The 27,541-nt window shown below is 30.0% G+C and overlaps 1 protein-coding gene across 7 annotated transcripts in view; it reads right to left on the bottom strand.

Annotated features, from left to right (window-relative positions):
• The window catches only part of LOC125073681 (zinc finger protein castor homolog 1-like), an 81,434-nt gene extending 59,017 nt beyond the window's left edge, over positions 1-22,417 (bottom strand). For 6 of the 7 annotated variants that reach the window (XM_047684632.1, XM_047684636.1, XM_047684635.1 and 3 more), the window contains exon 1: positions 21,672-21,940. The gene's annotated coding sequence lies outside the window, so the exon portion shown is untranslated. Of the gene's footprint in view, positions 1-21,671; positions 21,941-22,389 lie in introns of those variants that run through there. The other variant, XM_047684633.1, reaches the window with a different exon arrangement.
• Between the last annotated feature and the right edge of the window lie 5,124 nt (positions 22,418-27,541).

Here is a 27,541-nt window from a genome sequence, read left to right as displayed (position 1 = left end):
AATAAAAAATATAAGTATTAATTATTTGGGAAAATTCCATATCAGCGTAAAGTAAATAAAAAATTAATGATTAATCAAGCGAAGTTTTTTACGTGTAATCGTCGACTCGCAAAACACGTAAGATAAAATTCGATCGAACACAGTACTCGACAAATTGTAAGTAATTTTTGAAACGTGAAAAAAATAAATCGTTCCGGCACAAAGAGTCTGGTCGCCGTGAATTGTTGAAATATAAAAATTTAAAAATAGAACTCAATCCTTCCGCCCTCGGTCGGGCGGTTAGTGCTTTACATGAAATATTATTTTATGGAATCAACATCTGCGGCCGCGACGATGTGTGCGTGCGATGTATGAGGGGTTTATGTACACAAGTGAAATTACTTAAAAGTAAAACACTTTCAAGTGGATGGGAACATTTCAAACTCTGTTTTCACTCATGTTAATTTTAGATTTGAGTGCTCTTTCATTATAAAATATATTTGGTTCACTCGTAATGTTCCATTATGTTAATATATTTTTTTACTTCAAAAGCATAATAGATTTTCCCTGTTAAACATATTTATAAGTTAAAATTGTAATTAATAATTTTATTTTACAAAAGAGGAATTAATTCATTTTAGTCAGGCTTACTTTTATTATTAACATAAAGTCACACTATGACGTTACATGAATTACTAAATAAAAAGACATGAATAACCGCTAAAATTAAATAATAAAAAAAAAATTATGATTTAATTAAAAGCTAGTTCCTTACCGCATAACACATTCCGTTTTACAATCCGTTCAAGTCGTCAAATCACTCGTCGCGGGTTCATTTTTGTGGAATTGGAACGTAAAACGAAACCCTACCATTTTTCAAATTGCGTTCGTCATGCTGCTCCCTTGCTTTTCTATACAAAGAGTTATCAATGTAACTGGACACAAAGAAATTTGAATTTGGAATTTTAAAAAACCTTCATTGTATGTGTGAATAGTTTTTTCTTAAATTTACCTATCGGGTTTTGTTAAGCACATTTATGTTTTCCGATATAAATATTCATTTTTATGAATTATTAATAAAATATAGTATTATTTTCTTTTAATTATTATACTTTAAGCGATGAAAAGTATTTTTGAGGGAAAGAGCTGTTTACAATAATACTAATTCAAACACAAATCTCTGTCAATCATTTGACGCCTTAAAGCGCTTTATTGCTTGAATCTCAAAACTATTGTGGGATACGCTCAGCTGTGTTAGTTTTCGGATTATATGTTTTTTGTCTACCCCCGTTTTTAATTTTAACTCTTTTGACTATTTTAATATTTCTGGAACAATTTTTAGTTTAGGGTGAGGGAGTGGGTGTTTTTTGGTATAAAGGGTTCTTTGACTCTACATGCGGGCGACGTTAATTTTATTTTTTAAATTGTATGAAACGTGCGCCTGCATTGAAAGAGTTGGATTTAGTTATGGTATTTTATCTCCTCTTTTATAGTTTTGAATTGGTTTTTATATCGAAATAAATAAGCTGAGATGGGACGCGATTGTTGTCATCTTATTTAATACGACAACAACAATGATGGGCAAAAAATACATCAATGAAATAATTAATGTCTCATAACAATGTTATGTAGAATATATATGTTTTAAATAAATAACTCATTTATAAATGTCACAAATTGTATTTTTGACATAATTTTATTTTTTAATTAAAAAAAACATTAACGTTGTATTGAAAATACTAATAAAGCATTATTTTGCTGTCAACTTAGTTACCAATTAATTTTAAATAACTAATTACTTTTAAATAATATTTATATTTTAAATGAAACATTCTAAATGTTAACCCGAACTTTGATTTAAAACAGATTTATGAAATAAACATTCCTCATTAAATTATAAAACATTTATAAATACAATAAAATTTCAATATATATAATCCAGCAGCATTCATAAACAAAACCACACAACCACCAAACGTTAAACGCTAAACTTTATCCTAATTTATAACGATTACGAACCAAAACCGAATCATTAACGATTAATCAAAATGGCTGTCAACATGACGTTTACAAAAAATGCTCACAATTAAAAACGTATAAAAACTGTATGGATAAAAAGGAAGGTATCTTTCGTGGAAAAAAAGGCCAGGGTGAATGTCCTAAGGGATCAAGGGAAGAGCGTCGCTTTGATTCTATCGTTTTAAGTGTTATACAATGCTGGTTAAACATTTATCCTTCTTGTAAGATTCTCTTTTAATTCCTCAATGTATAACGAAATGTAGAGACAGTTGGAATGTCATATTACAGGATGTGAACTCAGAGTCTCTCTTTATGATCATAATAGTGTAAGAGATGGCTACGGAAAATCAATTGTTTATTGATAATTCGTATTTGTTCCGATTTACTGTATTGTATATTTGGACAAATATTCTACATCTGTTCGTTATGGAAAGTTATATTAAGAACTATGAAATTTACTCTTAATTGTTTGTCTAAAGAAATAAAAAATATATATATTTTATAAATAATAAAATCGACTACTACTAAGAATAATTTTAAGACAAATACGAAATTTAATCGGGCTTAAACATAAATATTTTTCATGAAAAAGATCGATAAAACGATACATAAAATGATTTTCACGAATATAAAAATTATTCAGTCTATATTTATTTAATTATGTCTAATTTAAAATATAGCGTTCTATATTTTAAATTCGACAGTAATTTTAAATAAAGAATAATTACCAATAAAAGTATTTCAAAAAGATTACGTAAATATTAAATATACGATCGTCTCTTGAACTAAAACAATATTACGTATTAGATCGTTAGTAAAAAAGTTAAGAAAACCGTTCAGCTGCGGCCGCGCATTCGAATAGATGCATTAACACGTCGATATTAAGGTCATTGTTGCATTTACAAATTGAATGATTGTTTTTCAAGTGAGTTTTTCATAAAATACCAAGTAACTTGATTGAAATGGTATAATATTTATGCGTCGCCTTCTTTTTATCTCGTTTTATAAAAACTTCTTTGACGAAATGTTTACTTGAACCAGATGTTTATTGAAATTAAATAATCGTTTCTTTTTATCATGATGATACTTTGGGAGTTATTTTTAATGAATTTACTACCGAATGTAGAATTACTGGTATTGTGTTTTTTCTATGTTTTTCTTTAATTTCGTTACTATCCGCTAACCCGGAAGTAATGTTATTATTAAGCCTTCTTTATTATGGGTAGTAGTATAGTAGTAGTAGTTATACGAAAGCTATGTTTGATTTTAATTTGCATTTCATATAATAAACACAAACATATTAATTATTTTAATTTTAACGGCTTAATTATTATATAACCGATTTTACTGAAATCAATAAAATGTTTTGTAGAAGCATCGTCAATATATTTTAGATAGCATTAATATAATATGTGTGTCTGTTCATTTCAGAGTAGAGTCATTTTGTACAAGCAGTAGTCAATTTATGACTGTCATAAACTTTATGATGGCGTTGTCAATAAACACTGGAGTTAAATTTAATATTGATGATAAAAATCGTTTCAAAATCTCTAACGTCTATACAATTGTAAATAAATTATTATTATTTGTTATTATTATTTTGTATGAAATGTTTTCTATGTGTTAGTAAATAGATTTAAAATTACATCTTTACGTGCACGGTTTATCCAAAGAGTCTGGGTTAAATTCCTACTAAATACTCTTGCTAATTTAATAAATCATAACACATTACAATCACACTAATTTAAAATACACGTATTTAAATAATTTATAAAACGACGAGGATTACATTCGAATACTAGAATTCTATTTTCAAAAAGAATTCGTTATTTCAATATCATTCGTGAAATAACAAATATTAATATTATAATTTAAACTTGGCGAATTAATCTGTTCCATTTTTAAATTAATTACAAATAAATTGTGATTTTAATAACAACTAATGTGTAACGTAACGTAACAAAGTACAAAATCGTATGTACGCGAACGTCTCGTGGAAAAACAACAAAACACAAACCGTAAATAGCGGGACGTTTGAGCGTGTGACGTCGATTGCGACGATTGTCACGTTGAAGTGCAATATGACTTTATTTCAATCTATTCTCAATTTAATAAATTTAATTGATTACGTTTGAAATATTAAAAATGCGTATATTTAATCGCTTAATCGAGTTGTTATTATTTGTTATTTTATATCGAACAAATTTTCTAACTTAAAGATAATCCAATTGTTCGATTTTTTTTTATAAATTGTCTTCGCAAGTTTTCCCAACATACTAAATGGATACAGGGAATTAACACAATAGTTCACAATATAAATACCACCATACAAACAAGTATTTATACAGACATTCTCTAAAGCAATTTACTCTTACAATATTAATATGAAAACACATTTATGATCTAGTGTCTGGAGTCTGGACTAACATTCCTCGTTTTGTTCTAGATCTGCGCAGACGCATAAATAACAACAATATTTCGTCGAGACTTAGAATAGTATAATATTAATTAACCTGAGCGTGTCGCGTATTTCATACGAACCGAGGTTTCTGTTCGTTTACGTGCGCGTGCGCACCTGTTCCGCACTCTATTATGTGTTAAGTTTATTGTTTTACATCGTTATTGTTTATATGTTTGTGATTTATTTTAAAACATAAAAGGAATTTTGTTTAAATATGTAGATGTTTTGCTTTGACGCGAATAAGTTTGATATTTAATACATCTGCAACAATGCATTAATGTTATTAAAAATAATAGGAAGTTATAAATAAATAAAGTCCCTTTATTCATTGTTGATATATAAGAATCGTCATTAACTTAATGATTTATTTAACAAAGGGATAATTTTTAACATACAAGGAAATCATAAGCAACTTAACAAAGAGAGGGACTCATTAATTTTCAAAAACACAGTCGTGCCGTGCGTTATTACGAACGGATCAATAAATTACAATCATTTGCATATCATCGCTACATGTAACTTTTGCATGCATGTACCTACATGTGCGTGTACGATAAACCATGCGTACGCGATAATAGACTACGCGGAAAGCGAAACGATAAATCTGCGCGCATTTTTCGCAAACGCATAAAATCCGAACGCACTGTAATTGAAATTAAAAACATCAACTAAATATATCTGTCTCTTTTTACCGCGATATGTTTCTCTCTTTCGTGCGGTGCACGCGCCGGTGACACGATTTAATATAAACACCGTATTTAATTTTTGTTAATATTAGAATATCAGCTCTATTGATATATGTTACAGTTCATTTTCAATAGAGCATCGATGTGGAATTAAGTCTTTTGTTTAACCAATGACACTATTGTATCCACGACGGCGCTTGGAATGCTGCCTGTCTCGCTCGCTCGCGATAGCTCCGTCCCGCTCGGGCACATGTCAATGCAGTTTATTGTCGACGTTAATGGTACTGATTACAAATGTAAATTTTCAGTTCGCGTCGGCGTTGGTCGGCTTTTTTCTCTTGTCTCTTTATGGTATTAAATTGTAGCACAATTATTAATAACTTGTGATGTTATTTTTTATTTTTTACCAATCGTTCATTACTAGTTCTGAAATGTTATTTTTTTGCTCCGACTTATTGTTTATATGAATTTAATATAAAACTTTTTATCAAAGATATTTCTGTACTCCTTATTAAACATCCCTTGTTAGTTATAACTTCAGTGCGGAATTGTTATTAAATTTTTCTTTACATAATTTTTTTTATGCTACGTTTACAAACTTAGTTAAAGATTAATTATTAGTATTTGATATTACACAAAACATCATCAGATCGAACCTACATAATTTTGGCTGCACTCGCGATCACATCAACCACAATTAAACATTATAAATCACTGTAAAAAGAACCAAAAATACAACGTACTTATCTATTCGAAACAGTGTACTTTATTTATAATGTCCAATCAAAGTTGGTATATCCATTCGTCGATTCAATCACAAGTTGTTAAGTGTTGGGGTCGTATCGGGGTTCTTTATTAACTGGACAGTACTACGACTGTTTCCCAACCGAATACCGCGTGCGAAGCGTTCTCTTGCCAATTTTCAGAAAGACAGAACTAAAATAATTGCATAGGCGCCCTATTTCGAGACGAGACTAGTGTTTAGTTGGGCTATTCTAGCTATTATTCGGTCGATGTAATGTTAGTTTAGACGTATGGGTGAAAATGTTAGGTGAAAATCCGTTACAATGTATTATAATTTGTTCTATAAAAATTAACTGTCAAAATTTGTTAACAAATTTAAAAAACGCAATAACGTGTATATATGATGTATTTATAATATAGATAAAATATTTAATCCCAACCATTTTAAACAAATATTTATTTATTTATTTATATGTGAGAACTATTAAAATACTTATTACCTAAATGACAGTACCTCATCACATAACACAGATACAAAAATATTTTTTAAATATCGAATGCCAGAAGTATGTGTCCTAATTTCAAACAAATCCCTCTGAAATCTATCCTTAGAATAATTACGAGTGATGAATAGTTTGATATGTGGTCGGATATATTTGTAATACATTCGTCTATTTCGCGTCTCGACGTGTCACGTGACATGCCCAGCGATCGCCATTATGTCACGTGGAATTAAAAAAGTTATTTGTGAAAATTTATCATGTATGAACTATGAATTACTTTGTATTAAAATATCCATGATTTGTATCAATCTATAAAACTTTCTCGTACCCCCTGTGAGAGGTCGTTTATCTTAATACATTGTATCCAAATGTTATACTAAGACAAGAATTACATTTCATACAATGAAATATAATTTTTATTCATTTAATTTAGTAATCATAATATTACGTAAGTGTATTTTTATTTTTATTGTAATAATAAATTCAATTAATCGTCGTGGTAAACAATCGAATATTATTCCCATTAAATCCCAGTTTGTATAAAATTAATAATTTAAATTTGGAACAAAGCGTTCTTATTCTATTTTTTATATCTGATTAATCATATAAAACACGATTTATTTTTTGTAATTATTTGGGATAGGCAATACGCGGAGGTGGCATCGAATTTGGCATTGGCGGCATATTGCTTGGCACAGATACAATATATTACAGTTGAATGTTTACGTGCATTAATTCTCATACGATTCAGTTGACAATGCATTTTTAGAAAAACGTTTTATTTGTGCCAAATTGGGTTAATATATTTATATTTGTGTATATTTACGTTATATTTTATTTCTGTCTAAACCTGCGTATGTTTTTTATTTTTCGATACTGACACTTAATTTATATCAAATTTATTATGTTGTAGAGCATTCTAGCGTTCTAGATGCTAGTCCGTTTGTTTTTTATGATAGTTCAACAAACGCCTGTTTTTGCTAGGCTATTGACTTCCATTGGGGAATTTAAAGTTCAATTCGTTTTAATATTGATAGATCGGTTTCCTGCACCACGAAGACTTATTATATATGTATATAGTATATACGTTTCCAATATTTAAGCTTTATATTGTTGTTACTTTGATTACGTATGAATTTAAGCTCCGAGTTACTTCTAAAAAGATTATTGTAACGGAAATAAAAATCGAACTCTCAAAGCTTTGAAGATAAGTCTCCGAAAATATCAAACGTGTACGAGCATTTTTTAAAAAAGAATTAAGTTCTGAAATAAGTATTTTTTTATAAACTTATAATAAAAAAATCATACCTACACATTTTTTGCGTTAACATTGTTAACACCCATCAATACGTCATCGTAGCATCGAACATAATCTTTATGGAGGCGGCCTTACGTCGGACGATCTCTCATATTTATGACGGCTTCACTTGATTCCAAGTAAACACGCGAGTTACTCGAATCGTTGAATTAACAGATTTAAAATGTAAACCTGCATTTCCTATCGCAAATTAGATTTCTGTTAGAAAATAAAACGCAACGGAAAAAATTAACTGTAAGAAAATAATATTTAGAATGATTATAAATCGAAATCTAAATATTTAATATAATATCGTTCTTTTTTTAGTTAAGTAGTTTGATGTTTAAGATGTTCCTACAACAATCCATCTAGTACTAGCAAGCATGTAAACGCGGCTCAACAGCAACAACCAGACGCGGCAACAATTACATTTGCACACAATGACGTGCAACGACAGAAAGAAAGCAATATAAGCTTCATGCTTTTCTAAATTCGTATACAAAGCGACGTTCGAAATACGAAAACGTATCAGCCGATAGCGCTAGAGCGTATGCCAAAATGCCAGCGAGCGACACAAACAATTAGGAATGCGTTCTAATACAAATTCAAAATACCTATACGTAATACAATTTAAATTTGGAATACATTAAACGTAACATCATATTCGGTTTTTTATTCATAATACATTTTAAATTTTGATTATAATATTATAAATAGATAGGTGAGAATTTATTAGAGTTCGTTATTTATAAATTGGTTTAAATGTCACGGGAACAATGGAGTGCGGTGTCTATTTGAGATTGATGAGTAACGAATAATCCTCGTTGTTGTCGGAAGGCGGGAAATGTCTTGCGCAAGAGATCTCGTATGAGAACGTCAGATTACCGAGCCCGTATTATTTTCGGTAAACGATACGTATCTACGTCTGTTCCGAGTCGATGTACCGTTTAATAGTATAAGCACACGATGTGTTACGGTATGAGTTATGATTAATCTTGACTGGCAAAGGCGATTTCAATCGGAGATCGGACATATTTTTTTACCCGCAGAATTCTAACTAAAAATCGTGATTGAAGTTCCAAAAGCCGAATTATAATCGCTCCCTCTTAATCGCCACTAAAATACGTCTTAAAATTCTAAAGTCGCATTCATCAAAAATAAGAAAATAATTAATACTCGTTTCGGAACGTGAACCGCAGCGCTTAGAACCGAACATAACAATAAAACAATACGGCGCTCGCAAAACCGAAACAAAACACAGAAAAATATGAATTCCGATCGGAACGGGCCCCGGGAAACAAAAGATGGCGGATTTTAATGAAATGAAATAAAATATAAATTCCTTTGAAGCGAGAATTCTTACATTTTTAATTTGCTGCCGCGGAACAGGAATGGAGCTAAAAACGGACAAATACCACATTCATAAACGAGCCGGGCGCTGATTGTGGACGGATCGATCTTAACTAAATCAATTAAACATTCATTTTTTTTATTAAACTAATAAAATTAAAAACGCAAAATACTTTTATGATGTGTATTTATCAAAACTCATTTGAATAAACTTATTGTATTCCAACAAAATAGAAGTTAAAATATTTAAAAAAGAACACATTCCAAAATAGTGTAATCTACTTCAAGTTAACTATAAAATGAAACATTAAAAACGAAATATTAATACATTTAAATATAGAACGATTTATATTTACCGATAAAATGTAATTTCCCACAATCTATCTATTTATAAATATACAATTTATGATGTAGAAATAATCCAGATGCGTTATTGAGTAGCAGGCGTTACCAGACGGGCTTACTCATGTGTTTTTTTATTTATTTTCTTAAACACTTATGAGTAAATTATGTCAGTCTGAACACGATATCTAATAAAAACTTTATCGACAATCTGGATATTTTACGTTTAAGATGAGTTATTTTAATGAATACGATCGGTGGATTTTGTTTATTAATATAATATACGTTATCCTTTTAAAGTTTTAACTTCGTAATTTTGTATAAGCTTCTAAACTAATTATAAACGATGTTCTATTGTGTGAAATGATACACGTTGGTCCGGAAGATGATTTATTCATAAAAGTGGGACTGATTTTTTTTTTTAAATGATTCCATTATGTTATTAGCCAGTTGTGATTAATCAAATCAACATTCTAAATCGAAGTTTGAATTTATATTGGATTTGAAAATAGAATTCAATAATTTAACAATAGCAATAAAATTTCATATAACAGGTAAAATAAAAATATATTTTCTAAAAAAACAACAAATGTCGAAACTCAACAATTCCCGGAATAACTCACAAAAAGCCGACACAGTTTCAAAACATCAATTCGGGAAGCAATAACATCAATCACGCATCGGAATTGATATGAGATTTTTATATTCGTACGAGCCGTTCCTATTACGCCCGTGAGGACTTTCGATGAAGCTATTGAGTTTTTGACTAACCTTATACGAAACAGGATATACACACTTCAATTAAGAAATTATATTTTGGTACGTTCCGTCCTTTAGGTCCGTAAGATCTTATACGTTATTTTATTGATTTAAGTTTGTTCATCATTTGTATTAAATCGAATATAGAAGCATCTCACTTGTTGATTGTCAAATTAAGCACTACCACCGGTTCGGAAAAGAAAATATCATGACCTGAGAAGAATCAGCAATAAGAAACTCAGCAATATCTATCTTCAGTTGTATTCTAAAATTCTAGAATTTGCTTCCTACTAAATATTTGTAATGTAACACGGTTTTACTTTTCCAGATTCGGAAATCTATAGAGCTATTCTGTTAGAACAATCTCGAATGGTTACTGTTGGGCGACGTCGACTCTAATAAATTTAGTTATTAAGTCATCATCACGAGTGAGATGCGAAGTGCGTTCTTGCAGAAAAGCTCCGCTGGTTCAATAAATCCTTCCATCCGTCATGTGCAGCGTATTGTTTGAAAGAGTGTCATTGATTATAATCGATTTAGTGACTTAAAAGGAAATTTTCTTTTTATATTATTTATTATTATAAAACCTCTTTCAATATATACAGTTTACGTAAGTTTGCTAAACTGTAATCACAAAATTAATTAATTATCTTATCTACGTATTTAAAGAGCTCCGATTGATCGAGGGATGTTGTTTGAACTTTTTATATTTGTAGACGAATGATGAACTCTATCATTGCTTTTTTTATTACCCCGACTCTTTTAATTAGAAGCAAAACAAATGATTAGCGAAAGTTTTAATAATTAGTGAAAATAGGCAATTCATTTCATACTTAAAATACATAATGATTAGTAAAAAAAAAATATGAAATAAATAAAAAAATTACAACTGAGTCAATTTAAATGAAATAAGAAATCACGTAACGAGATTTTAATAGATGAGAATTATAATTTCGTACAAAAACTCCGGTAATTTAATCTTATAAAACTTTAATCTTTATATGCAAAAACATTAATATGTAATGAGGTAAAATAATGATCACAATTTACAATAATAATACAAAAACAATTAATAAAAAAATCAAAATATCCTATATCGTCACCTCAGCACACATTCGCGACACAATGGCGGGCGTGGCGGACTAGTGGGGGATAATTACCTCTCCCCCCAGATCCCTCCCCCGAGGCTTTCATTGAGCATTGTCTTCGAGATGTGACCTCTGACGCGGTGTTATGTCTCGTCAGAATGAGAGCGGTCCACGCGCGGGCACAGCCGAGTATTAAATTATACTCGAGGTTAATTCAAATTAAGAATTCAAAACGTGAGAATTAATTAGTCGCATTAATTATAAAAATCTTATTAAAACATACAAACATGTTTACTCTGGTGCTTTTATAAATTATAGAATTTGCGACAACACTCTTAATTTAAATCCTTATATTCCATTTTCAAATTCTATTTTACCATTATTGTACGTTCCATTTTCAATTTTAAGAACTTTGATACTAACAAAATTATACAAATGTGATGAAGCCCTTACGAAAGAATTGCAATAAAATTTATAAACGATAATTATTGTATAAATTTATTTCATAATTATCCATAAAATAATGCTTCATTATCATAAAAATAATATATGAATACCAAACTTTTCTAAGAACAAATCAATCAATTTGCATCAACCGAAACGGGCACGTCTAGACAATTTTTAACTATCGAATAAATTCTATTGTACTGTCATTTGTATGAAAGGTGAGAGAAATCGCGACGGGTGAATTCTGTACGCGTGTGGTTACGTAACCACGTAACCTGGCTATTGTGTATGCTGGCGCGTGCCAGTGCAACCTGGGGTGGCGGGTCGCATACCTTGGCGTGCCATGTTGATAGTGGTCAGTCTCTAGAAGATATATGTCTTAAGTTATCTATGTATTGTTCGCATTGTTTACTCTACCTCTGCTTATGACTTACTTAGAGCCAAAAATATAAACATTACTTTAATTTATTGATGATAAAAAAGCGTGGAGTTAATACTTGCTGACTTCCAGGCAAGATATATTACATACATACATAATTGTATTTAACTAAAATGAATTTGTACATTTAAATGTTGAAAGACAGTAGCTACTGAGTTTTTTTACCGGTTGTACTCGGTAGAATCTGCATTACGAACCGGTGGTAGCTTCACTTAATATAGTTTGTTAAATGACGATTCAAAAGTACTTGTAAAAGCCTACTTGAATAAAGAATATATTGATTTTGATTTTGATTTGATATAGAAATAAATCTTTATCATAAGGAATACATCCTTAAATAGTTAAACGTAATAGACATATAAAAGTATAAATATGAACAACATCATAACAAAAAACAAAATGGTAAACCCAAAATATATGAAGCATTAAATTGTACCTCGATATAAAATATTGCCAGTTTGGAAGAACACGTGTAACATTCAAACATTTCAAATTTCGAACGTCAGCGAAAGCTAAAAAAGCAAAACGTTCATATCTTAAACTCGTCGTTCTAAATTCAAAATATAAGTGAAGCAATTGAAAAACGAAACGAACTAACTTCGTATTACAAGCGCGTTCCAAATTTAAGAGTATTCAAATATCGAACGTCGGGACGGATTATGACGTGCAGGCCCGGCTGGAGAACGAATTATGTTTTCCTGCAGACTTAATTTTTTTTAATGTCTAAGATAAACATTTAAACAAATGCGTTTGATGTGTAACAAAACTCGATAAAGAATATTTATAATATTCCATCCGAGCTCATAAAACCATACATCTTAACTAAAACATTCAATCAACTTTTAGATTTGAATAAAATATTACCCGAACGTATAAAATCATAATATCGGACGCAGCTAGTTTCGTTTCGGCGGAGATATGATCCCATTGATTGATGGGTGACCACGCTGCGGGATCAAACTACCAGTTACCGCTGACCCACGGTAAGTGTTAACATAGTGGTCTCGGGGGTCAGAGTAGAATGGTAAGCGCTTGATCTAAGAGTGTTGACCCCGAATGTGTGGTTAGAATGTAGCATGTTTTGGACTTAATTAAAAATATATAAAGTATGTATTGCATGTCACGACCGCCCCCGTGTTTGTCGAACTTTTAATTTTCAATCAGTGAATTGATTGAAGATAAATATTGATAGAAATTTAATTTTGTGAACATCACACCGAGATGTACTAAATTCAATTTTCGTTGTTGCGATACGTTCATTGTGTATTTTCCATTCGTTACAAATAGACTTAAATTAAAACCAAATACCCAGATACTGACGAAGCTATTTATTTGTATCGGTTATAATGTATTTTAAATTTACCTAGTAATCTGTCTATAGAGAATTTAACCCAAAAGTTCACGAATAAATAACGGCAATCGCTCTTTGAACTTAAGTTATCTTTAAATAACAATCGTCGAACACGAATCTCATACTTCCGAAAATATTAAAAATAATCTTATTTGAGTGCGAGTAAAAATATAGAAAACTTCGAACGGTATCCGCCTAATTTCCTGAACGCATCAAATGTATCGTTGACTCAGGGCTCAAGAGCAGGCCACAGTTTTCTAAACTCAGATCTAATTTCGAATGTTCCCGTTCTATTTTCAAAACAGAAATTTGAATATGAACCGTCTATTCGATGATGGAACGCTCCCCGTTTGTAATTCGAAAATGGAACGTCTTGTTCTTATTATGAATGCGTTAAGGATGCGCAAGAGCATGCCTCTGACGGTTTAGTAACTGATGCATTAATGCCTCGAATGATCTCTCGTCTTTTTTTTCTCGACGCCCGGAGATTGGTCATTACACATCTGAATATGTGGACTCAACAAAAAGAGTGATCACGTTTTGATAAAAAGTTCCAAGTCTTGTGATGTAAGAGTGGCAAACGTGCTCTTTATGTTGTTAGAATTTGAAGTTTCCGGACCGAATTGAAAGTCTAAACCCGAGGCGTCCGATTGTACTATGTTTAATTGATTTTATTCAAGATAAAAGTTGTGTTATTTGAATTTGAAGTATAGCTCAATATTTGAAATCGAAAATTTTTATATTCGATTCAATTTAAAAGTAGAACGCCAATTAAGGATTAATCTTTAAAAGTTGAATTCCCAAACACGAATAATCGATTTGCATCAAATGAAACATTTTGTACAATCTAAATTATTTTATAGCTTGTTACTAACTAGCAGATATCATTAAGATTTTTGACGTTATAGTATTAATTACTTAAGTTAATATAAACAATCGAAATTCAAATATTTTTCAATCGTATAATTTTTAATTACATATATATATACGATTAAAAATATATTTTTTGATATATTATTCCTATACTACCGTCAATGGAAACTAATAGCAAAACTCTTTCATTTTATAGGTATACTCTAACTAAGAAACATATATAAAATACACATTCATATAATATAAGCTATTACTAAGACGTAATTGAGAAGATACCTTTAAATTGAACACACACTCGGACCACAGTTTGATAAAGTCATAAGAAACCATTAATAAAAATTTGTGTAACTATGTCATTATTATTTTTGTGTTATTTTCTTTATTTCTCAAGCATACGTCAGTTTGTAATTAAACTCCATATTCCTTAAACAGTGGAATTAACCCCAATTGAGGGATCGCTCTATTTAAATTACTCGTAACGTACAGCTTTGTGGAAGTTTCGACACGTCACTCGTAATCTATTCTTTTGCCTATGCATGATCAACTTTTTAAGAACATAATTTAAATATTTTGAAAAAAGAATTGAATACATTTATTATTTAACATTGGATTAAATAAAACGTAAATAATTATCTATCGCCTATTTATATTATTTATACACGATCGAGGTCGAAGCGTAAGTAGTGTAAAATGGAACTCGTTCCACGTTTGAACTTAAATTGAAAATAGCGTTTGCATTTTATGTGTAACGGCCTTGGTTCGCAATTAAAATGTTTGGATACATTTTTAAAGGTTATAAAAATAAAAGTAATCAAATATGTTATCTAAAGACTCAGAAATTGTTTTACAAGTTTCGCCGATTCAGGAAATCGAGAAAAAATCTATCAATGAATTTATAATTATCGTATACTTGTGAATCGAATTTAAAGAAAGATTTAATATAACGTTTCCGGTCGTCGCAAATTATCTTTATAGTATTTTTTTAATGTAACATAAATATGTATTTCCGTTTAATTTGCCCTCGTATTATGTTATCTTAAACCGTTATAATCTCATATTTAAACCAACAATGCAGCCATCTTTAAAACAATGAGCGTTATTGTCTGTTCTTAATTCCATTTTTGAAAAAATAATCCATTTCGCATTTCATACCAAGAGCTTCATTGATTGTATAATTGTATTCAAAATTGTATCTTATTCGTTAAAAACTATGGTACATTTTTAAGAAACGTAATTTCAAGCAGCTGGGTTTTTAATACATTAATTGTTTAAGCTGAAATGTATCTTATCTGTAGGTGGGAAGGGTTAGAATTGCGTACTAATTGGTTAATGACAATTGCATGTGTGGGGCGAAGGAGACGGATATACGATAAGAGTGAGAGGATCAAAAAATGCACGATTCCGCAATGTGTCCGTTTATTATGATAATTATGAGACGACAAAATCGTATTAATATAAAATGTTACCGCTTTCGATGTGAACATTATTTATCCTGTAAAATACAGAATGTTACGCATATAACATGATTAACATAATGTAAGTGACAATGTAATTCGGTCGGATTTTAATTTAGCCTTTGATTAATTAATTACCTAGTTAATTAAGTTAATTGTACATAAATATTTTGGTCATAAATTAAGTTGAAAAACGTACAAAGTTGTTCGTTCAATTTGTTAAGACATTCATGATAAATAATAAAAGATAAATAATGACTTAATTAACGCTTAAAGTGTATTAACTGTAAAACGACATCTAATTAAATTTTTCTGCAGTAAAAACTCAAAGGACATTTTATTATACTACATAAGGCGTGTCGGCGAAGCACATCGTTGTTTCTAGCTTAAAATAGGATCTATAACGAGACAAAATTACCATCAAATGTCAAAAATAATAGTTTCCATACCGGTAATGGAGACATCAGTTGAATAAATTGCCAATCTGCAATTGTAAGTAACAATTAATAACCTGTATATGGTTCGGATCGGGATGTGACGGACGGACAGATGTCCGATTGTGGGATAGTGGTGCTTTTAAGATGGCTGCGCTTGTAATGGTTAGAGATGTGTAATAAATGTCGTTGATATGTCCCTATTAATATTACGAATGTGAACACATTTTATCAATATCGTGGTCATGTTAGAAATTTAATTAGAAAAATAAAATCTAATTAGAAAATGGGAAATAATCTGTATCAGTCAATACTCTGTGGTCGAAAGAACGGAAACATTCGAAATTGGAATTCCACGGGCGATAAATTTAAGCGACTTCGAAAAACGATTGGCAGTTTTGAAAAATCGAAAAGTCTTTTATCGATAACCGTTTAAGTGTATTCGAATGAGTCACGTGACGTGATTCAATACCATTGTTCTGTTACAATACCGAGTACACGGGTCCGAGTAAATTAGGAAATGTGTTTTTTATTGGAAATCCATTCGGAATTACAATTGAAAGATATATATTATGATACACGTACGTTTCCAGTTAGCACCGTGAGAATATTTGAATATTATCGATGTCCCTTGAGCGGCAAGTACGAAATGTTTATGGACATCAACGCGGCTCTATAACAAAGAGCCAAGGAACACAATAAAATTAAACACAATTGTTTATGGTCATAACTTTTTAAAATATATGAACATTATATTCGGAATATTTACAAGTTACTGCTTCGTACGTTTCCCGGTTCGCATTGTTTTATGATTGTATATTATATTTTATATTTATATAGCGATCACGTTCGACTCACATTGATTGTTTGGTGAGGGTTGTGACGTCACCTCCGTTCGCCTGATAAGGCGGGCTTCCGGTCGAAATCCTGACGGGTGAATGGATGACCGAATGAACGGCTCGCGACCTTATCCGATGAAAGGACGATTTTTTTTTCACTGATAAGGCTGGGCGTGTCGAATTCGTGCAACATGCATCCATAATTTATGTTTCTGTTGCATTTTTAGGTGTTCAAATTTGGTTAACATGCAGTACTAGTGTTTGCAGAATAACAAAACAGATAATTCTTATTTTACAATAGTCATTTCGTAAAGTTTTTTTGCACTATCACGTGTTAAAATCAAACTATGTATTATTAAAGTTCACAAAAACCGACGATAGTTAAGTAAATATTCATAATAAAAACTACGTATATGATTACAAATAAAATACGAATGATAAGATACGGGATTTTCCTTAATCTTGTGAAACGTAAAAAAACAGCTTGTTGTATAAAAAATCGTTTACATAATTTACGAAGAGCAACGATGCAAGGACCTACAATGTTATGTCACTTTGCGTCACATAAAACACAGAAGTCCTAAGGCCTAAACTAATTATTAAAATAATGAAATTATGTGTAATTTTGTTTTAGTTCCTTCATAAAACGAATATATTTATTTTATAATTATGTAAGAATAAATTATTATTATTTATTGTAAAACATTTCAATTTACTTAAAAATTGAATACTGAAATATTAAATGTAAATAAAAAGTGAGCATTATTTGTAATTCCATCGTAGAATTTAAATTTAGAATACGAAAAGGTGTACTTATAATAGTTAATATACAAAAATTATAAATTCAGACAAATGTATGTGTAGATGTATTAATTATTTGCCATAAAGTTGATACGCTAACATTTATTCATCATATCCATTTATCATATTAAAATTAATAATGAAGATATATCGCTGAATACAAATACAAATTTTAAATACAATTAAAGTTATTAAAACAAATACTATTCCTATTATTTTAAGTATTTGTAGTTTACGCAAATATAAATAAATTATCAATAACATTCTTTAGTAATTATATTGTGGTATGCAGAAGTTGCGATAATTACTTAGAAGCTAAAATTTATAGACAAATATTCTTATTTTGAAATAAAAATTAATAGAATTCACTTATGACAACTGCCTGTCTGTTGATATTTATAAACCGTTCGATAAATAAGGATGTACACTATTGACGGATACACATGTCTTAAGATTTTCTGAAACACAAAGCTCTTGAAACGTAATTATAGTAAGCTCTGTGAACTTGGTAAATTTATCATATACAGATAAAAAATATTAAAGATAAACCTTATTAGGTTCAACCTCCTTTGCACTTATTAGAATATCAAATCGTTACTGTTCTGACATGACATTTTGTACAGAATATCATGTCAGCTTAAGAGAGTATTAGGACGTTTGTGTATTAATAGCATTATATTGAAGTGACGTTAAATTTATCTGTAACCATTCGATCTGTACCTAAACAACTTTGAACACAGTTGACAATTACTTCCAATCTATTACCTCTACTATATACATACAAACACATAACAAACATTAGCAGTCTGTAAATTTCCCACTGCTGGTCTAAGGCCTCCTCTCCCTTTTTCCAATGGGGTTTGGGGTTGCTAGACATAGTAGACTCTCATCGACTACGTGCAGGTTTCCTCACGACGTTTTCCTTCACCACCGAGCACGAGATGAATTATAAACACAAATTAAGTACATGAAAATTCAGTGGTGCTTGCCTGGGTCTGAACCCGAAATCATCGATTAACATGCACGCGTTCTAACATAAGATTATAATCATTATAAACACGTACAACAAGTTTATAAATAATTTCATTTCAATAGTTTTAATATAAATAATATACTATTTTAGTTTGTAGGCTTACTTTAAACAAATATTATAGTTCATTAAAGTAATATTAAATTCGTTCATTCGAATCGTTCGAATTTCGAATTTTGGAATTACTCTGACTTCGAAACGTCTCTATTATATTTATCTATTATTAAAATTAATCCTACAATATTTTAGAGATTACCGTGTTAATAAAAATGTAATATTAAATGTAATTTATATTATTTACACTCTTATTAAAATGATTAACAGATTAAACTCAAAAACAAAATTATTATTAATCATATTTGAGAAAACTATTAACTCTTTCTAAAGTAGCGTTAAAATATTAATCAAATTAGTTTAATTTGTTATTCTTTATATTAGAAGTATATGAATAAACATGAAATATATAAACTACAACATAATTACAAGTCAATAGCATAAAATCAAATGGCATCTCATTGAAGTCTGATATTCCGATATAAAATTATGTTATATGTTTTTCCAGCTAGAGTTAGCGAGTTTAATCTTAATTACAATCTAGTTTCCAAAACTCATGATTAATATGTTTAAGTGAGAAAACGTACAATTAGTCGAACCGTCTTATAAGCGAAAATGTGTCGTACATAAAGACAATATAATAGAAGCATGTTGTATATCTACAGAATCAATAGTAATATTCGCCAAGATAGTTTAAAAAAAAAGTTTAATTTTAATATTTGTATGATTAGATTCTAATGAATAATCCTTCTTCGAAGTTCTCGAAATATAAAGGCGCTGCATAAGAAGATGTAATCGTAAGAAATGGTTCTGTTATAAAATTATATATTAAACATACTCCCTAAATTAATTGATGTAAATTCATGCATTTATGTATATTCATGAAACGATTTCAACAAATACGCTTACGTCGTTTTTAATTAATTGTTATCTGTGTTAAGTGTAAAATGGAGACGAATTACATTTAAAAATTTAATTATATTCCAAACTAAAAGCTTCAATGTGTTAAACAAATTTACTGATTTATTAAATATAATAAATGCTACTTATTATTGTATAATTAAATTTTTGAAATAAGAACTATTATTTTATTATGAAATAACAATTTGATTTGTCCGTTTATTTAGTTAGGATAGTTTTGATGTTAATGTATTTTCAACACTATTTATGCCGAAAGCTGATATAATGATGATTATTTTACAACAAATATAAAATATATAACTTATGTGAGTCAATGTGTGTGTTTCTAGCATTCTTTCAGTAGTAGGTTTGCTTATACTTAGGTCAATGAGAAAACTTAAGCACGATGTGCTTCCAGAATTACTGGAGATTTTTAAGCTGCCCTTATTATAGTCCTAGCTGCAGCCGCCGTTTCTTTTTTAATTATTTATACAGATACGAAATGAATAATAAAATAATGTATTCCTAATCTGCAGCAAACAGATTAGGAATCCATTATTATTATTATCACACAAAAGTAACTTACAGCGTTCTTTTAGACGTTAGGTTTATATTGAATTTGTTATGTAAATGTATAACTACTTAGACAATAAAAACTAGTATTACTAAGAATATAAGTAATATTTTAACTAAACGTTAAATACTTTCTGCCCCGCGGTGTTAATTACAGATTTTTTTTCTAATTACTCAGCTCCTAAATGGAAGCGTGATGATTGACCGTCCATTAGAAAGGTACTTTTAAGATATCCAATGTAAATCGCGCTATCAATATTTATACGCTTATTAATAAAAAAAACATATTTTATTTATTGCCTTATACAAATTTAATTCGGTTATTATAAAACAAATATTTTATAAAACTATGTTTATATAATTATTTGATGATTACTTATTTAATAATTATACAATTGGTAATTTTATTTATTTATCATATTTTGTACGATACATATAAAATGTTTTACATTTAATAATTGGATTTAGCTGTATAAGTATGTACCTATTGACACTTAGATTTAATAACATCTATTAATTATTAATATTATTTTTTGTTGTTGATTATTATTAATAAATTATTATAAAATACTTGTCGATAAAGATTTAAGATGTTTTACATTACTGTATAATATGTTATATAAGTTTAGTTAATCAAATTAATTGTAGAGACGGTATTACTTGCGTTGGGTTAACTCTAAGTTAAAATATTACAGTCTTAGCTTAATAAGTAAGTTTTATTAAATATCACATATTATTATCCAAATTATATTATTTATTTATGGTTTTAGAAGTTTAAACATACGCCGTTCTCAACGGTTTACGGAATATTAACAAAAGATAGGTATCTAGTATTCAATACAGTACCGCGTGATTTCTGCACGACCTATGACCCAAACATTTCTAGACACAGATCAGTTTGTAAGATAAATATACTTTTGTAGCAACAAAAAAATATCTAACGGCAATATTGAGAGTCAAAATGTATTCGAAAGTATAAAATCTGTTTTAAGACTGTAGCTTAACTAGAGATATACTTGATATTATTAACAAAGTTAGTTTTAAGTTAATTAAATTAACTTAACAATTAGTAACTATAAACTTAACAAAATTATTTAAAAAAAATAGTTTTTCTTATTGATTCGAGTGAATTAATAAAATCTATTCTAATATAAATAACATATTAAATCATAATCAAAATATACATACTAATGAAATATACAATAGTTTAAGTAAAACTAATGTAAATAAAAATAATAATACGCTTACCTTAATCTAAGACATCCAAACTTGAAAGCAATTCAAAACTAAATAAAAGTCACACACAATGTCACAATGAATCCAAGTTGATCACACACAGCAATAAACACACAGTTTGTAACGAAAAAGTTTGTACTAAGCGTTGATAACTTGGCTGTAAGAAATAAAAGTTATAATCCCGCGCTCGAGGAGCGCGCGAAAAATTCGAAAAAAGAACACGAAGTAAAATTCGGAGCTCGTAAAGGATACAGTCGCGCGCGCCTTACACACGCGACTGAAAAAATTGCCACAACCGCGTAAGACTTGGAAACTAAATCAAAATACTCGATAGGAGAGGGACGAGTCAGCGGAGGCCCCACCCTTCCCCCACCACAGCACGATACGCAAAAACATTCATAAAAACCACGCACGATTCCTCCGCGAAATTATCAATAATGTTTATAACTATACAAAAATGTAAACGATTACGTTTATATGGATTAAATTAAACAATTGCCATATTATAACTTTGACAATGTCGAAATATTTAAAACAATACTCGTTTTAAATTGTACGAATCATAATATAAACACGGATTGTGCTAATCAAAATATACGATTCGTCGGAACGCATTCCGTAACGCCTACATCTATAAATTTCATTGGATTACTATCTATGATGAATACTTTGACAGATGTCAAACTTTTCCCGCGCTCCTGGAAATTCGAAATATAAATTTTGTATGTACGTTTTACGTCGGAGCGACCGCGCTGTGCAGCCGCTCGGCCACGAATACTTCAATACTCAGCGGGTGCAAGAACGCGCGAGTTCATTTTTTTTCTGCCAAAAAACGTAAAGGGTCTTCGGTTGTTCGGCGTAGGGTTAACTGTGAGGTCGGACGAGATGTTTTTATGAGTGAAATTGGAGCGTAATGCAACGACGCGACCTTCGACCGATTGGTTTACGATCTGATTGATCGCATATGCAGCTCTACTTTTAATAATTAGCGATGATTTCTTTCAATGGCGAATAACGTTACGATAAGTTTTTGTACACAAAGCAAATATCTTTCAGTCATTTTATATTATTTTTAATGATTTGTACTTATGTAGGTATATAGCGTGTTTTTTTTGTTCTATGAATATAATTAATCAGTACGTAACCGAGTGCTTATTCCTTCCCTTTATACGAGTCTGCTAGTAGAGTTTGCGATATAATATATCTGGGAAGACTTCGCACCTTAGGGCCGTAGCATGAAGTTATAGAGGAAACTGTCTTAATAAAAGGGCTATCTACTTAATTGGCGCTACCAAATATGCAAACTTCCTTTATAAATTATTATCAATAAACTGCAAAACCTAAAGATTCTGTCAAGTTGCCCGTAATCATGGACAATCTGAAGTTAGTTTTCCGAGACGATAGCGTATGTAAAACGTATGCAAAACACTAGAAGAGTTAGTTAAATTTTTATATGCATTTATTCACATTCCTACCCTAAGTTACCGCCCACAATCCCACCTTTTATTGCTAAAAACTATTTTTGTTCACTAACTTGTGACTAATATCTGACCGGTAAATTTAAACCCCGCGAAGAAGACTACAGTATAATGAATAGACGCAAACCTATGACAATTAAAAAAAAGGATATTCATAGTACTTATTTGACGTAGCATTTGATGTTCGAAATTTAAACTTATTGCTCGATCATTACGTTTTTTTTTTACAATTCAAACCAAGAGTTGAGGTTTAAATATGTTTTTTTGCGTATTCTTTTTTCGAATTTAATTTAAATATTTCTATCATGATTTGATGTCAACATTGATGTCAGTTGAAGATAATAATGTTTTAATTCTTCATAGATATTCTTAGCGTAACAATGAAAACTTCGATAACAATAAACAATATAGGTATCCATTTAATTCAATGTTCGTTTTGCTAGATGTAATTCGCTGCTGACTATCAGAATTACTTTGTATTTCTCAGTAAAAATTAAAGTAAAAATAAACTTTTAAGTTGATTCTAACATATTTGATTCGATTTCACAAGTTAAGTCTTAGTTTTTTATCAATAATATAAATAAATGTAATAATAATATTATAAAATTAATAAATCTTTAATGAAAATCAAGTAATACTAACACCGAGGTTTTTTATCATCTATATATTCTTTTCGACAATAATTTTCTTCCTTTTTTATTATTATTTTATGGCACGAACTTTAATTATTTATTTATTGATAAATGTAAATTATTAAATGTTAAACGGCGTAAATGATCTGTGGCTTTTGTTATAGAATTGAATACTTTGAACCGGGTTAACTTTGAGAAGTCGAAAACTAAGTGATACAAGTTTATTTTTGCGTTTACTCAATGCTTGCACTATATCTAACAAATAAATCTATTTTGTTGTTGTTTAAAAATAAATGATTATAATTATATTTGTTTCGAAATAAGCAGGTTTTTTTTTTAAAATAGCGTTCCATTTGGTTTTTGATAACATTTTAAAGGTAATGCATTAAACATTATATTTAATTCCGAAATATTATATAAAGTATTTTTTTTTTTATTTCAGAATAAAATTATTATTTCATAAGTTTATGTCATTCTTTCTTTTTTTATTATTTGAATTAATACTCTATTAATTTAAATCTTTAAAAGATAATTATAATTGTTGATTTAAAATAAGAACATTTATTTTTAACAAAACAACAAAACTCTTCATTTCATAATAATTAACGTAAACTTGGTCCAATTACAAAGCCACTCCGATTACTAATTAATAATTTCCAAACCGGTGGTGTGGTGGCACTTACCTAATTATTTAATGGTTGAGGACCGGTTTTATAAAAAATAAATGGGTCTCTCGCTCATACGCTTAGTATTGTATTGTATTGACTTCGACTGTGTTCGGATGGTATGAACAATACTTTAGAAGACAGGATAGTGTCTTGTTTACATATTGGTGGCTTGGCAAATGGGCGTTGGGATTTGGTCACCAAGTCCAACGACTCGGGGACATTGGGGGCTCTGTAAGATATTAACCAATTGTTACATGGCCAATTCGTCACCAATTATAGAACTTAAGATATTATGTACTTTGTGCGTGTTACCGTCTCATTTAACCTTCAAAGGGTTAGTTGTCAGGTTTTATTCACACAATATATTTATAAATTAGCCTATGTGGTATTCTGATGTATGAGCTATTATTGTTAAGTTTCATTAAAATTGATTCAGTAGTTTTCGCGTGAAAGAGTAACAAACATACATACTTTCGCCTTCATAATAATAGTAAGGATTTATATACAAATGATCTACATAAAATTGTTTACTTTTCTACGTTTTTCTAACTTATAAGGATAAAAGATATTTAGCTGGGGAGCCCCTATTAAGTTACAAAGTTAACTTTTACTTGGAGTTCAAACTCTTCCACATATAAAATAAAAAGGTATGATTACAAACTATTCTCAAAAACTAGGAAACATTAATAATCACGTAGAATTATATAACTCACCAGCTACAACATAGCTTAGTTGTAAAATACTATAAAAAAATGTTTTGCCACCGGATCGACTCGTCTACTAAGTATAATATGTTACATTATTTGGGAGTAAATAAAAATAAAAACCGCATACTCAACCAAAAAAAGACTCAAATTTAAATATTATAATATTTACAAATATTTGTACTCGATTGTACTATTCTGTAAAAACAAATGCGTAACTCATCACAGAACACGGTTGTCATAATAATTCACAACTGATACGTTACATCTAATCAAATAAATATAACACTTTAACACTGTTTACATCAAACAATAAACGGAATAAAAAAATATATATATTAAAAAATATTTTTTAATTCCGTGTAAATAATTAATTACATTAAAATAATAATAAATATAAGCGTAATTTCTTCTTTTTTTCACCACTACTAACACCCACACACACACAAATGTTACGTTCACAAAGGTGCGAAGTTTTCTGTTTCGAGCGACTTGACATTTATTTGGCGGTTTAGTGAGCGACCTCATCATGTAGATATAACGTCACAAAGTGCGCGCCTCTTAAAAAATACCCTCTTTTTTCATAACGCCTCCTGTAAAATGATAATAACTCAAAAAACATTAATTACTTAAAAATAAATCATATAAATATAAAATATTAGTCATATAAATGGCGTACATACGTCGGCTTTGAGGATTGGAAGCGAGATGTTTTATGAATTATCTGTGGACATACATTCAACATTATAAATGCACAAGTAAGTAATACATCTTCCCGCTTAGAACGCTGAACCGATTTAGATTATATTTGTATAGAGATAGTTTGAGTATCGAGGAAGGATATAGGCTACTTTTTTTATTTCACCCCTCGAAGAGATAAAATGGAGGTGACGGTTCAAACTCTATACGTACAGTTGTATAAATTTAGCGCGGTTAAAGCCCCGTTGTGTATTATTATTGTACAATCTTGTATAATAATTTATATTAATTATGACTCCTTACTATGATATAACATCAATTTTTTTCTTATGAGAAATTTATACTAATACATATTATAAAAGCAAAAGTAAATCTGTCTTCCCGTCTGTTTGTAGCTCTATCGCCGATCCGAATTTAATGAAATTTGACTGATTTGGGTACCTCGAATACGCGCGAAAAGACGCGAGCGACAGCTTGTAATCAATAAATAAATAATAAAATTAAAACATATACGCATCAAAATAGCGTATCACGGTGACTCAGTTATAACATTCCGCTAATGATACGCAGATACGCAGTGATGTACAGAGTCTGCATTACCATTAAATCAAAATCCTTTATATTATCGAATGATTATACTTATCGATTGTCAAATTAAAAACTACTCCCCTAGTAACATAAGCCAGTAATGTATATCATTGACTACAGATTACAGAGCTGTAACTTTGTCTAATTAAATTCAAATATATTTTCAACCTTGGTTTTTTACTTGGTGGTAGGGCTTTGTGCAAGCCCGTCTGGGTAGGTACCACCCACTTATCAGATATTCTACTGCCAAATAACAGTACTCTGTATTGTTGTGTTCCGGCTAGAAGGGTGAGTGAGCCAGTGTAATCACAGGCACAAGGGACATAACATCTTAGTTCCCGAGGTTGGTGGCGCATAGGTGATGTAAGGAATGGTTAATATTTCTTACAGCGCCTTTGTCTATGGGCGGTGGTGACCACTTACCATCAGGTGGCCCATATGCTCGTCCGCCAACAAATGCCATAAAAAAAAAACCTCTTATATATTTTAAATTAAAATTATAATTTGAATATGCATGTTTGAATGCTTAATGTCAATAACTATGACTCTTTGTTAAATACTAATCTACCACCGATTCGAAATGCTTTATCTACCGTGAAAATTTCAAACTCAGTAGTTATTTTTCAAAGAGTATCAATTGTTTGACAAAAATGGTCACGAGGGAAGTCGCAGGACACAGCTCAAAAAGCAAAAAAAAAAAACGAAATAACTTAGAAGTAATCGAAACAATTCAAAATATAATTTATCGATGTAGGTTCTTAACGTAAAAAAACGTATGAATCGACACGTTACACTACTAAATTAAATATAAAGCTGCAACCGACTTGGAATATAGAATCTATGTATGTAATCCATCGCAACTCACTAACTTCTAATTTTAGTATATTAAACATTCAAAATCAATCAAATATACCTTACTTAAGAAGCCTTTAACAAGCCCTTTCGATCGTCAAATTACAAAACTATAAGTAAAGCTACCACCGGTTCAGAATGTAGATTCAACCGAGACGAAACGGCAAAAAACTCAGTAGTTACTCTTTTCCATCATTCGAGATACATTATGTTAGTTAAATACAATTTTACATATAAATATATCCTGCCTGCAAGTCAACA

The sequence above is a fragment of the Vanessa atalanta genome, chromosome 25 (genome assembly GCF_905147765.1).
Source record: "Vanessa atalanta chromosome 25, ilVanAtal1.2, whole genome shotgun sequence".
NCBI lineage: Eukaryota > Metazoa > Arthropoda > Insecta > Lepidoptera > Nymphalidae > Vanessa > Vanessa atalanta.
Note: the sequence above shows the minus strand (reverse complement) of the source record. Positions and strands in the feature narration are given on the sequence as shown.